This window comes from Ipomoea nil, unplaced genomic scaffold, assembly GCF_001879475.1.
Source record: "Ipomoea nil cultivar Tokyo-kokei standard unplaced genomic scaffold, Asagao_1.1 scaffold0711, whole genome shotgun sequence".
Classification (NCBI taxonomy): Eukaryota; Viridiplantae; Streptophyta; class Magnoliopsida; order Solanales; family Convolvulaceae; genus Ipomoea; species Ipomoea nil.
Genome location: NW_017617139.1, coordinates 334,796 through 348,349, shown reverse-complemented (window position 1 = coordinate 348,349; position 13,554 = coordinate 334,796).

Genomic DNA, 13,554 nt, shown 5'->3' with positions numbered 1-13,554 from the left:
TGATGATTTGAACATCATTGGAACCCCTGAGGAAATCTCAAAAACAGTGGATTATTTGAAAAGGGAATTTGAGATGAAAGATCTTGGGAGAACAAAATTCTGTCTTGGCCTACAAATTGAACATTTGGATAAAGGAATTTTTGTTCATCAATCAAATTATACCAAAAGGGTACTTAGAAGATTTTATATGGATAAAGCACATCCATTGAGTAGCCCAATGATTGTTCGATCTCTTGATGTGAAAAAGGATCTTTTTCGACCTCGAGAAGAAGATGAAGAAATTCTTGGTCCAGAAGTGCCATATCTTAGTGCAATAGGTGCACTAATGTATCTTGCTAACAACACAAGGCCTGATATTGCATTTTCTGTTAATTTGTTAGCAAGATATAGTTCTTGTCCAACACGAAGGCACTGGAATGGCATCAAACATATATTACGCTACCTCCAAGGAACAATTGATTTGGGGTTATTTTATGCAAAAGATTCCAAATCAAACTTGGTTGGTTTTGCAGATGCTGGATATTTTTCGGATCCGCATAAAGCGCGATCCCAAACTGGTTATTTGTTTATGAGTGCAGGTGCTGCTATATCTTGGCGTTCCACTAAGCAAACACTTGTTGCCACTTCTTCAAATCACGCTGAGCTAATCGCTATTCATGAAGCAAGTCGAGAGTGTGTATGGCTTAAATCAATTGCTCGATACATTAGGGGAGCATGTGGTCTTTCTGTGGATGATACTCCAACAACAATATATGAAGACAATGCAGCATGTATCGCTCAATTAAAGGAAGGATACATCAAGGGAGATAGAACAAAGCACATTTCACCGAAGTTCTTCTTCACTCATGACCTTCAGAAGAAAGGTGAAATCAATATTCAACAGATTCGTTCAAGTGAGAACTTAGCAGATTTATTCACCAAAGCATTACCCACGGCTACATTCAAGAAATTAGTTCACGGAATTGGTATGCGTCATCTTAAAAATATTCAGTGATGTCTTCATCAGGGGGAGCATATTATTGTACTCTTTTTCCCTTAACCAAAGTTTTTTCCCACTGGGTTTTTCTTTGGTAAGGTTTTTAACGAGGCAATATAATGTTCCTCCTTTGGACATCCAAGGGGGAGTGTTATGAAACAAAAGGAAATGTGAATGTCCAAGTTGAGTTTTGAACCCTTGACCTTGTGTATAAAAGATGAAGTCTTCTCCACCAAGCTACTTCGACCATAAGTAATACTTACTGCTAAGTCACATTAAATGGTGGTTCATAATTCTCCAAAAAGCTGATTGCAAGTTCCAAGAAGCAGCAACGGGGAATGGAGCTCAGGACCTCAAGCACAACACAGCAATGCTACATCTTCAGCTACCAACTAGGCTAGCTTTGCTACCTGTCCACCTTATGCGAATTTAATATTTATTACCTCCTAAATCTCAACACTATAAATACCCCTTCCCTCCATGATCTTGTATATGCAGAATATATGAAAAGCTAAATCATATTCTCTCAACTCTCCCATCCGTACTACTGTTCCCCTTCTACTTCATAATATTAGTATTGTTATTATTATTATTATTATTATTATTCACAACAATAGTCAATTTTATTTTATTTTTTCCGAGAAGAGAAGAATAGTCAATTTTATTTTTAGCCATAAACTAGTATTTGTATCTGTGATGCACAGAATGAATTTGTTGTAATATATTAAGAATATATGAATTGATATATAATTATGGAGAAATCACACTTTTGGTCCCTCAGTTAGTACCCCATTTGCAATGTTGTCCTTGCTTTCCAATTTGGACAGATTTGGTCCCTCAATTAGTCTGACGTTTGCCAATTTAGTCCTTCTGTTAGTTAGCCATCCTAATTCCATTTACAGCATGAGTATTATAGAAATTTCACTTAGCCTTGAATATAATAGCTTAGTTTCTTCCCGTTGCTCCGCCCGGTCTACCATTTCCACCACCACACTACTGTCTGCAACCCTAATATTCTACACCTCTAACCCATCCGAAGAGAAGAGAAGACGACATTGATGCAATGACTAGTAGGCGGATTAGTGGTAAATGAAGTCCTACAACAAGAAAATGCAGTCCAGAGAGAGACCAGAAAAAAGAGAACAACTCAAAAGAAGAAGTAAAACTGAATTTGGTCTAATTTGGTAGTTTGGTCAACTTGTGTACACTTTGGTCTAGTTTGGTAGACTTTGATCTTTTGGTAAACTTTTGTACTAGGCTGAATCTTTTGGTTAACTTTTGTACACTTTGGTCTAGTTTGGTAGACTTCGATCTTTTGGTAAACTTTTGTACTAGGTTGAATCTTTTGGTAAACTTTTGTACTAGTTTGGTCTACTTTGGTAATGAATTAATGTGCAGTTTGGTTGGCAGTTTGTGCATCTGGATTAATGTGCATTTTGCTTGAATACTGGTTTGGGAGTTGGTCTGTGGTCTTTGTTTTGGCAGTTGGAAGTATGGCCTTTGGTTTGGCATATTGCTGTTAAGTTAGCCATTACTGCATTTTGCTTTGGCATTTAGCCATCTTGCTGTTAGTCAAATAAAACCATAGCACTTATCCATTTTGCTGGGATTACATAGATTAAACAATATCCAATTACTATCCAATTCAACCACAAAACAGTGCTTACTTAGTCAAATACTACATCACTACCACTAATTTATAAATCCTAGTTGAGCTGAAACAACTTTGCACTTTGTTCTGTGTTCACCAAAAGTCTCAAACAAACAAGGGCAACTGCAAATCCTAATGTAAAACCATAAAAAATTGAACTTTAGACTCCAACTTTATCTTCTTAATCATACCATTTTCTTTTTCAATCAGTATTTGTAGTCTTTGGATTTCACTGTCTTTCATATCCAACCTCTTCGATAGCCCTTTGATAACTCTGGATACACGCTCGGAGACATCGGAGTCAATCCATTCAAAATACCAACAGCTGCCATTACCCTATGAAGTGTAACAAACAAAAACAAATGAAATTGGGGTTTGGTAACAAATGAACTTAAGTTTTCTATATTTACTCCATAATGTGGACAAGCTCTATATCTCTTTCCTGGATTCACATTACTCCACGACATTTTAACTGGAGCCACTTCGCCGCAGCAACATCGCACTTCTGCCATCCATTGTGTTGACCCAATAGTGCTTGAAGACATTAAGGTTACGGTTGGAGAAAGTGGTGGAGGAAATGGCTTGGAGCAGCTTATCTTCCAATGGGTTAGTGTTGCAGACAATGCTAGAGGAAAAGGAAATGGTAGACAAGGAGGATGAACGAGAAGAAGCTAACCTATTATAATCAAGGCTAAGTGAAATTCCTATAATACCCATGTTGTAACTGGAGTTTAGGATGGCTAACTAACAGAAGGACTAATGTAACACCCCCTAAAAACCATGCTATTTAAAGCCTTAAAACATGCAGATATCTAAACCAAAACATCAAACACAGCGGAAGACTGAAAGAGGTTATATATAAAACATAGGAAACGGGGTGCTATGCCACGCTCACCCAAAGGTGAACGCACAGGCTACATCTGCATTGTTCAACAACTAAAACCAACATAAAAAAGAACTAAGTCTAAATTGGCTCACAGGCCACAAAGCATAAGAGGGGAGCTATACTAGCTGGCACTAAACCGCGCACTCGTCTAAGCATCACCTGAAAGAAGCATATAAAACATGGGACGACGCCTGGTCAGCGAATAATGCTGGTAACCCACCAATACATGTGAAATATCATACATAGGTAAGATATAAGTTTGTAAAGCCATTTTCGAAACGGAATACATATATATAAGTCCAAAATCAAGAGTAATAGTCAACACAAGACTCAAACACTCTCAACAAGAACACGGGAACACATCCCAAGACTACAAAGAACAACAACGACTCACAAGAAGTCTTAAGGTATAATCTATTGTCACACAATAGATTAATACCCGACATGCATAACTCAAAGGAATAAGGACACACCAAACGACAACACATCCCAATGCAACACATGCCTTTGTGACTACACACGTCACAAGAAGAGAACTCACAACAACGGCTACATAAGCCCTCGTGACATCACCCATCACGAGTTGATATGCCTTCCTTATGCCCGGTTCCAACCTTATATCTAGTTCCAACCTTTACCTCCAGGACCCCTGTACACCAAGTCCAACCTTTTCCCTCCGAGGACCGTCGTCCCCTCTCCAACAGATCTCCAACAGAACCACCGATTTTATAGTACACGAGGGTACCGATCACACACACGGCAACACATGCCTCGGCAACACATGCCTCTCTAAAAACACGTGAACCTTACACAAAGGCCACAACTCCATAATCACGTCATGGCCGCCACGAGGACCACTGCAATACCTTGGTGACTAGTGTCCCATACCACTAATCGTGCAATCCAGGTAAAGCCACACACACCACACCTCAACAGGAATCAATCAACGGATCACAACGAAGATATGAAACCATACTCAATCAAGGAATGGATCATAGCCCAACAACAACAACGATGAATAACACAAGTTATCATCAACAATAGGAAGGTACAAACAACACACACGCTAGCATTTAAACACCGAACTAGCATGCTTATCAAACGGGTAAACCAAACGTAGTTCCGAAGAACACACAAGACTCATCACGGTTCAACGAAACACAATGTTGAACACTTAGCACGATTCACGACACCAAAACCTACATGGATTCCTACCATATAGTTCTAAACATACAAAACATCAAGAAGACGCTCAAATAATTCCACAAAAGAACATCGGGAAGTTAAAAGACCAAATACCGAGTCAAAAGAATCACGGGGAACAAATCCCCAACCATCATCAAAACACGTACCCGCGGGAACCATTCCCCAAAACCAACGTTCCCCGCGGGTGGGCAGCGGGTGGACGTCTACTCGTCATTCTGCCCGCGGGTACACCTCTGTACCACAAATTTTTCCTTCGGGGATTTTCAACACCAAGCTCAAATTCAAGTCCAAAACATGCCAAAACTCACCAAATACAACAAAGTGACTTGAATCAAAGGAATAGCCAAGCAATGGCATACAAGAACCCTAAACACAAGCTCTAGATATGCATTTTCACAAGACAATGCATAAACACTCACATTTCATAGCAAAACACATGTAGAATCCAAGAATCATCAAATAGGTAAGCAAAATAGATTTTGTAGAGCATGGGTTACCTCTTATAGACAAAACCTTCACTTAACACCTCACCAAGCTCCTAACAAAGCTCACCTTCCAAACCCACTTCAAGAACACACCAAAAGATCATAAAGATTCTATCTTTACGAAAAGACACCAAAGAAAACACTAAAAACACAAGATGAACATGGATCTTACCCTCCTCGATGCCCAAATGTATGAAAGGTAGAATCTTGGAGACAACTCTTGAAGTTTTGACAAAGCTTCAACTTGGCTTGGAAGAAAAGCTATCCACCTTTTTAGAGAGAAGGTGGAGCTAGAATTTGGAAAGTGTAAGGAGAGAAATGAGGGTGTTCTACTAGGTTAGCTTACAATACTAACACAAGGTGAAAATTCAAGAATACCCTTACTAACATGAAGAGGTGTAAGGAAACAAGGGAACTCCTTACAAAGCTCAAGGTACAACTTTGACTTTGGAGTTGACTAGTCAATTACTAGTCCCCGACTATTGAATTTTCAGGATTTTAGGAATTAAATTATCAATTGAAATTGGATTAATTATTTAATTAATCCCTCAATCGAATTTGGATTTCGGGGTGTCACATCCTCTCCCCCTTCAAAGAAGCTTCGTCCCCGAAGCTTGGGTACGACGAATTAGAACAAACGGCAAAAAGAAACAACAATGTGACAAGAGTGTCAAGAACAATTTCTTTTGGTCAAAACCCAAAAGATTCCACAAGATTTCAAGGCAAGAAAGAATTCAAAACAAGGATTGGCAAGAATTTAAACAAACGGATAAATTGAGCATAACGAACTCTAGTCCCAACACAAACACCAACTTCTAACCAACAACTAGGAACTAGACAACTAACTCAAACACCAACTACGAAACTACCTAAACAACAAAACAACAAGCAAGAACAAGCATAGAAGCAAGCATCAAACAACTAACAAACGGTAACAACGGCTAAGAAGATAACAACAACTAAAGAAGAGCAAACAAAACGACCACAACTCCACTCTAGAAGGACTCGCTCTCCGACTCCTCGGTGCCTTCCTCGGGTTCTTCATCATCCTCTCCTCTGCGGCTTGAACTGGCTTCGATCTGGTCTAGCCTCTGGTGCACTGCGACAAACTGTGTCTTCACGTATGCGAAGCCTTCTTTGATCATGCGGTTCTATTGACGAAGCAAGGTGACAATGCGCTCCTCATGCGTCATGGCATCATGCTCCCTCTTGGTGCGAGCTTCCCTTCTTCTTTGATTTTCTTCATTTTCAGAATCACTTTCTTCGGCCTCGGCAGCTTCCGGTGCTTCCACTTCTTCCTCACGGTCTGCTTCACCTTCATCTTCTTCATCGCCACCCAAACTCTGGACTGCGAGGCTCAACTTCCAGGCATGAATACCAAACTCGGCTGCCAACTCGGCTCTTTCCTCAGAGGCTTTTCTTGCAACTTCTTCAAGAGTGATGTAATCACCATCTTCCAACTGAAACAGATTGCAACTTCGAAGATTGGTGGCATCCAACACCAACTTTCCCACGGCCTTCGGTACACAACCATCAACACTTACACCTTTCCTAACAAGGATCCAGCTCAACACCATCCCATATGGTAAGCTCTTTCGGTTATGATCACGACAGAAAACCATGTGTTGCAACATCAAAGCTGGCAGGTTGAACTTGACCATATTCTTGAGACAAAAGGCAAAGGTGCACTCCAACTTTCCCAACAACTTACTCTTGTTGTTATTGGGTAACAAACAATCCGAGACCAACATAACCAAGATCCTCTGTTCTGCAGACAACCACTTTTTCTCCGGCCTTGAAGCTTGAGTGAAGCCACTCGTGCGACCCAACAAATAACTCAGATAGTCCCGGTACCCCATGGTATCCGTACTAATCCATGAGTTACCGCTGTACTGAGCAACTCCTGAAGCAGATAGACTCAAAAGCTAAGCTAGCCTCTTTTCAGGCAGAACTACCTTCACACCTCTCACTTTAGAAGTGATCTCAAGCTTATCACCATCCTTTGTCACAACCATGTGACGATAAAATTCCTTAACCAAACTTGGGTAAGTCTCGGCCCTTATGGCGAGAAACCCATCCAACAAACCTTGGAATCTAAGCATATCCAACAAAGAATTAGAAAAAGATTCCGGGTCAAAGGCTTTACCTTCAAGAACAAGGTAATGGGTATCCACCCATTCCGCTTTCCTAGCCAAACTTGACCTTCTAGGCATGGTAGGAGATGACCCAAAACTCAACAAAAGGAACCTGAAGCTTTCCTCTTCTTTTCCTTCTTCTCGCTGCCTTCTTCTCACTCTCGCTACTCTCTCTCTCTCTCTCTCTCTCTCTCTCTCTCTCGGTGCGGCTTCGGCGAGGCAGCCCGACAGTAGCTCGGCGAGGAGGCTCCGGCGACGGGCGGGTGGTGACGGGTTGGGGAGGGCTGTCTCTCGGCTGATTCACGGGTAGGGAGAGGAGGAAAGGAAAAGAAATTGGGGCTTAGGGATTTGGGGAAGAATTGGGGAAAAGATGATTTAATTTGGGGATTTGGGTAAAGTGAAAATTTTATGGTTTAGATGGGATTAAAAATGAGTAAGTTCTAAGAAAGATAATTAACTCAAGTGGTGTAGGAGTTAGGTTAGCAAAGGGTGTGCTCGGGTTTGAAACTCAAGAGTTGCAATTAAATATTTTGCTTGGATTTTTGGCTACACAAGATAGGATTTTTGTATGGGTTTTCTATTCTCACATTCAAAGAACACTTGGGAAATTTAGAGGGTTCTCAAAGGAAGGGTTACAAGGGTATCCAAATGCAAGGATTGTAGAATTATTTCCAAGCATAATTTATTTCGAAGATAAATAACGAATTTCACAACGAAACTTACCCGGAAAAACTAAGGGAATCATCTATCAAGAAGAGCTTACACTTAACTCCAAAGAATCACTATCAAAGAAAATACGACCAGGATAGCCAAGAAACTCAAGTGGACAACGAAGAACACAAGACGACACTCAGGGTAACAAGGAACAAGATACGCACAAAAGACAAGGGTAGGCTAGGAAAGAATTACCTGCTAGCTCCTCCTCCACCAAACCCTCGATCTCCGCTTGCGAATGCCCCATCACAAAGACTCTCCTTGCTGGCCTGGCCCCAGCTGCTCCGCGGCTCGAGCTACCTCCCACTACTCCTCCGGCTCCAGGGGTGGCGGCAGCGCTCTCTGATTGGCCTGGTGAGGGCACTCAGCAACCTTGTGGCCCCTATCTCCACACGAAAGCATCGCAACGCGAAGCCGCTGCAGTTCTGGCCAGCATGCACTTTCCCACATCTATGACAAGGAGATGTCTTGGCTTGATTCCCTTGCTCCATCCGGTTGGTTCCTTGGGTCGAAGATGACACATTCTTGGCTTGAAAACTCGGTCGTGGCTTCTTGAAGGTGGAAGAGCCTCCACTCTCGGTCCTTTTCCTTGCTTGCTCATAAGATCCCCGCTGAAGCTGTTGGACACGGTACAGATCCGCGGCACTCAGATAAGCATCCTTAAGAGAACTCGGCCTGCTCACGGTCAAAGCTTTTCGTGCCTCATAATTCAAGCCGGCAACGAATCTCTCGACCTTAGCGAGCTCCGTAGGCACGAGCATCCGAGCAAAGCGCGCCAACTCCAAAAACTTATTGTGGTACTCGACCACAGACAGAGATCCTTGCTGCAGGTGGAGGAACTCCTCGTACATGGTGGCTCGCACATGTGCTGGGTAAAACCTCTCGCGCATCCTATCCTTAAGCGCAGACCAACCGAACTCAGGCTCTTCAAGGAGGGTCGGACTCTCATGAATCCACCACAGATCAGCCTCTTGACAAAAGTAGAACGTTGCCAGTTCTACCCTTCTCTCCTCTGGACAACCCACAACCGCGAAGATCTTGTCGAACACTCTCATCCATTCTTCCAAAACCACCGGGTCTTCTTCACCCGCGAAGGTCGGCGGCCTGCGACCCGACACCAAACGGCCCATATCCCTGTGCCTAGCAGGTTGAGGAGGTGGCACGGGGTGGTTGCTGTTCAGCAAAGCCTCACTAAGCGCCTGCATCATCTGTGTTAGCTGCTGGAGGTTCTGGGCAAGCTGCTCATTCGTCGGGGTCTCCGGGGTACGCGCTCGCGGACGAGGAGGCATTGCAAACTTCTACAACAACAACACGGTTACCAAAAAGACAACAAGCAAGCAATTAACTGAAAGCAACACTCAGCTCACCGCGCAACCAAGAGTCCTAAGCCTAACACTTAGATTCTTAAGGTCACTTTAAGGTCTCAAACCACTCTTAGCCACTTAGAAAGTCTAGACTTAACCCTCCTAGGCTCAAACCTAGGCTCTGATACCAACTGTAACACCCCCTAAAAACCATGCTATTTTAAGCCTTAAAACATGCAGATATCTAAACCAAAACATCAAACACAACGGAAGACTGAAAGAGGTTATATATAAAACATAGGAAACAGGGTGCTATGCCACGCTCACCCAAAGGTGAACGCACAGGCTACATCTGCATTGTTCAACAACTAAAACCAACATAACAAAGTACTAAGTCTAAATTGGCTCACAGGCCACAAAGCATAAGAGGGGAGCTATACTAGCTGGCACTAAACCGCGCACTCGTCTACGCATCACCTGAAAGAAGCATATAAAACATGGGACGACGCCTGGTCAGGAATAATGCTGGTAACCCACCAATACATGTGAAATATCATACATAGGTAAGATATAAGTTTGTAAAGCCATTTTCGAAACGGAATACATATATATAAGTCTAAAACCAAGAGTAATAGTCAACACAAGACTCAAACACTCTCAACAAGAACACGGGAACACATCCCAAGACTACAAAGAACAACAACGACTCACAATAAGTCTCAAGGAATAATCTATTGTCAGACAATAGATTAATACCCGACATGCATAACTCAAAGGAATAAGGACACACCAAACGGCAAAACATGCCTTTGTGACTACACACGTCACAAGAAGAGAACTCACAACAACGGCTACACAAGCCCTCGTGACATCACCGATCACGAGTTGATATGCCTTCCTTATGCCCGGTTCCAACCTTATGGCTACCCCCAACCTTATATCTAGTTCCAACCTTTACCTCCAGGACCCCTGTACACCAAGTCCAACATTTTCCCTCCGAGGACCGTCGTCCCCTCTCCAACAGATCTCCAACAGAACCACCAATTTTATAGTACACGAGGGTACCGATCAGACACACGGCAACACATGCCTCTCCAAAAACACGTGAACCTTACACAAAGGCCACAACTCTATAATCACGTCATGGCCACCACGAGGACTACTGCAATACCTTGGTGACTAGTGTCCCATACCACTAATCGTGCAATTCAGGTAAAGCCACACACACCACACCTCAACAGGAATCAATCAACGGATCACAACGAAGATATGAAACCATACTCAATCAAGGAATGGGTCACAGCCCAATAACAACAACGATGAATAACACAAGTTATCATCAACAATAGGAAGGTACAAACAACACACACGCTAGCATTTAAACATCGAACTAGCATGCTTATCAAACGGGTAAACCAAACGTAGTTTCGAAGAACACACAAGACTCATCACGGTTCAACGAAACACAATGTTGAACACTTAGTACGATTCACGACACCAAAACCTACATGGATTCCTACCATATAGTTCTAGACATACGAAACATCAAGAAGACGCTCAAATAATTCCACAAAAGAACATCGAGAAGTCAAAAGACCAAATACCGAGTCAAAAAAATCACGGGGAACAAATCCCCAACCATCATCAAAACACGTACCCGCGGGTGGGTCCACGGGTGGACCCCCACCCGTGGTTTCGCCCGCAGGAACCATTCCCCAAAACCAACGTTCCCCGTGGGTGGGCGGCGGGTGGACACCTACCCGCTGTTCCGCCCGCGGGTACACCTCTGTACCACAAATTTTCCCTTCGGGGATTTTCAACACCAAGCTCAAATTCAAGTCCAAAACATGCTAAAACTCACCAAATACAACAAAGTGACTTGAATCAAAGGAATAGCCAAGCAATGGCATACAAGAACCCTAAACACAAGCTCTAGATATGCATTTTCACAAGACAATGCATAAACACTCACATTTCATAGCAAAACACATGTAGAATCCAAGAATCATCAAATAGGTAAACAAAATAGATTTTGTAGAGCATGGGTTACCTCTTGTAGACAAAAACCTTCACTTAACACCTCATCAAGCTCCTAACAAAGCTCACCTTCCAAACCCACTTCAAGAACACACCAAAAGACCATAAAGATTCTATCTTTAAGAAAAGACACCTAAGAAAATACTAAAAACACAAGCTAGATGAACATGGATCTTACCCTCCTAGATGCCAAAATGTATGAAAGGTAGAATCTTGGAGACAACTCTTGAAGTTTTGACAAAGCTTCAACTTGGCTTGGAAGAAAAGCTATCCACCTTTTTAGAGAGAAGGTGGAGCTAGAATTTGGAAAGTGTAAGGAGAGAAATGAGGGTGTTCTACTAGGTTAGCTTACAATACTAACACAAGGTGAAAAGTCAATAATACCCTTACTAACATGAAGAGGTGTAAGGAAACTAGGGAACTCCTTACAAAGCTCAAGGTACAACTTTGACTTTGGGGTTGACTAGTCAATTACTAGTCCCCGACTATTGAATTTTCAGGATTTTAGGAATTAAATTACCAATTGAAATAGGATTAATTATTTAATTAATCCCTTAATCAAATTTGGATTTCGGGGTGTCACAACTAAATTGGCAAACGTCGGTCTAATTGAGGGACCAAATCTGTCCAAATTGGAAAGTAAGGACAACATTGCAAATGGGGTACTAACTGAGGGACCAAAAGTGCAATTTCCCCTATAATTATTTAAATTATTAGAACATCAAATATTATATAGTGTAATTAAAGATATGGTTTGGATCATTTATATATTTTGATGTTATCATTGCTTAAATTTGTGCAAATAATTGCTCAAGTTAGTAGCTAATGTCTAGATGTACGCATGCGGTGCTATAACTTTGAAGATTTTATTTATCATTGTTTAGTATTTTCATAAATTAGGCAAATGTGCTCGTTCTCTAACAACTCAGTTATAGAAATGAATTGCTATCATTATTCATTTGTAGGGAAGATATATTTTTTTGTCTAGATATATAACGATTTTTCATTTAAAAAAAAAAACTTAATATCACCGATTATATTTACATATTATTGAAACCTCTTTGTAGACGACATTGGTAGTGGCAACACAATCTTGTTCATCTTCGTCTAGAGCTAACACCTTCAATCCATCAAGATGGGTTACTTGGGTGAAAATATATAATTGTAGAATATCACTCAATTAATTATCTTTTTATATTTTCAGTCAATTAGTAATATCATATTCATTTTCAGCCAATTATTATTCTTTTTTTTTTTTCAGTCAATTAGTCAATTAGAATATCAAATGCAGTGATATTTTTACCTAATTTTCGTTCCATTTTTAATTGATGATGTAGATATTATTATTGAAATATTTCCGTTCCATTTTTAATTTACCTTTACTATTGTTTAAAATATGCATTTACTATTGATGAGAACTGTATGAATTGTATTGAATGAACTGGATTACAACTGTACAGACACTGGGAATATATATATACAAGAGGAATCATAGGAAGACTAGAATAGGGAGTCATACTATGACTCAAATACAAGAATCCTGATACTAGTCCTAATACTCTCCCTCAAGCGCATGGTACACTTGTAACTTGTAGCTTGTTTCTAAGAAAAGAAAATCTAAGACCAAGCAAGGCTTTGGTGAATATATCTGCAAGTTGATCTTTTGTTGAGATGAAATTTACTTGAATCTCTCCAGTAGCAACTTTATCTCGCACAAAGTGATAATCTATCTCTACATGTTTGGTGCGGGCATGGAAGATGGGATTGACACACATATATGTAGCTCAAAGATTATCACACCATAATTTGGGAACTGAGATCCCTGTAACACGGATTTCACGCAGAAGAGACATGATCCAAATTACTTCAGCACAAACATCTGATAGAGCTTTATATTCAGCTTCAGTAGAAGATCTAGCAACAGTTCTTTGTTTCTTGCAGACCCATGATACTAGATAAGACCCAAGAAAAATAGCAAATCCACTTGTGAATTTTCTATCCTCCGAACAGCCGGCCCAGTCAGAATCAGAGAAGACATGAATTTCCCTTGAGGATGACTTCCTGACTCATAGGCCGAAATTGACAGTTCCTTTGACATACCGTAATACTCTCTTTAGTTGTTCCCAATGAGTAGCTGTAGGTGCATGCATGTGTTGACAT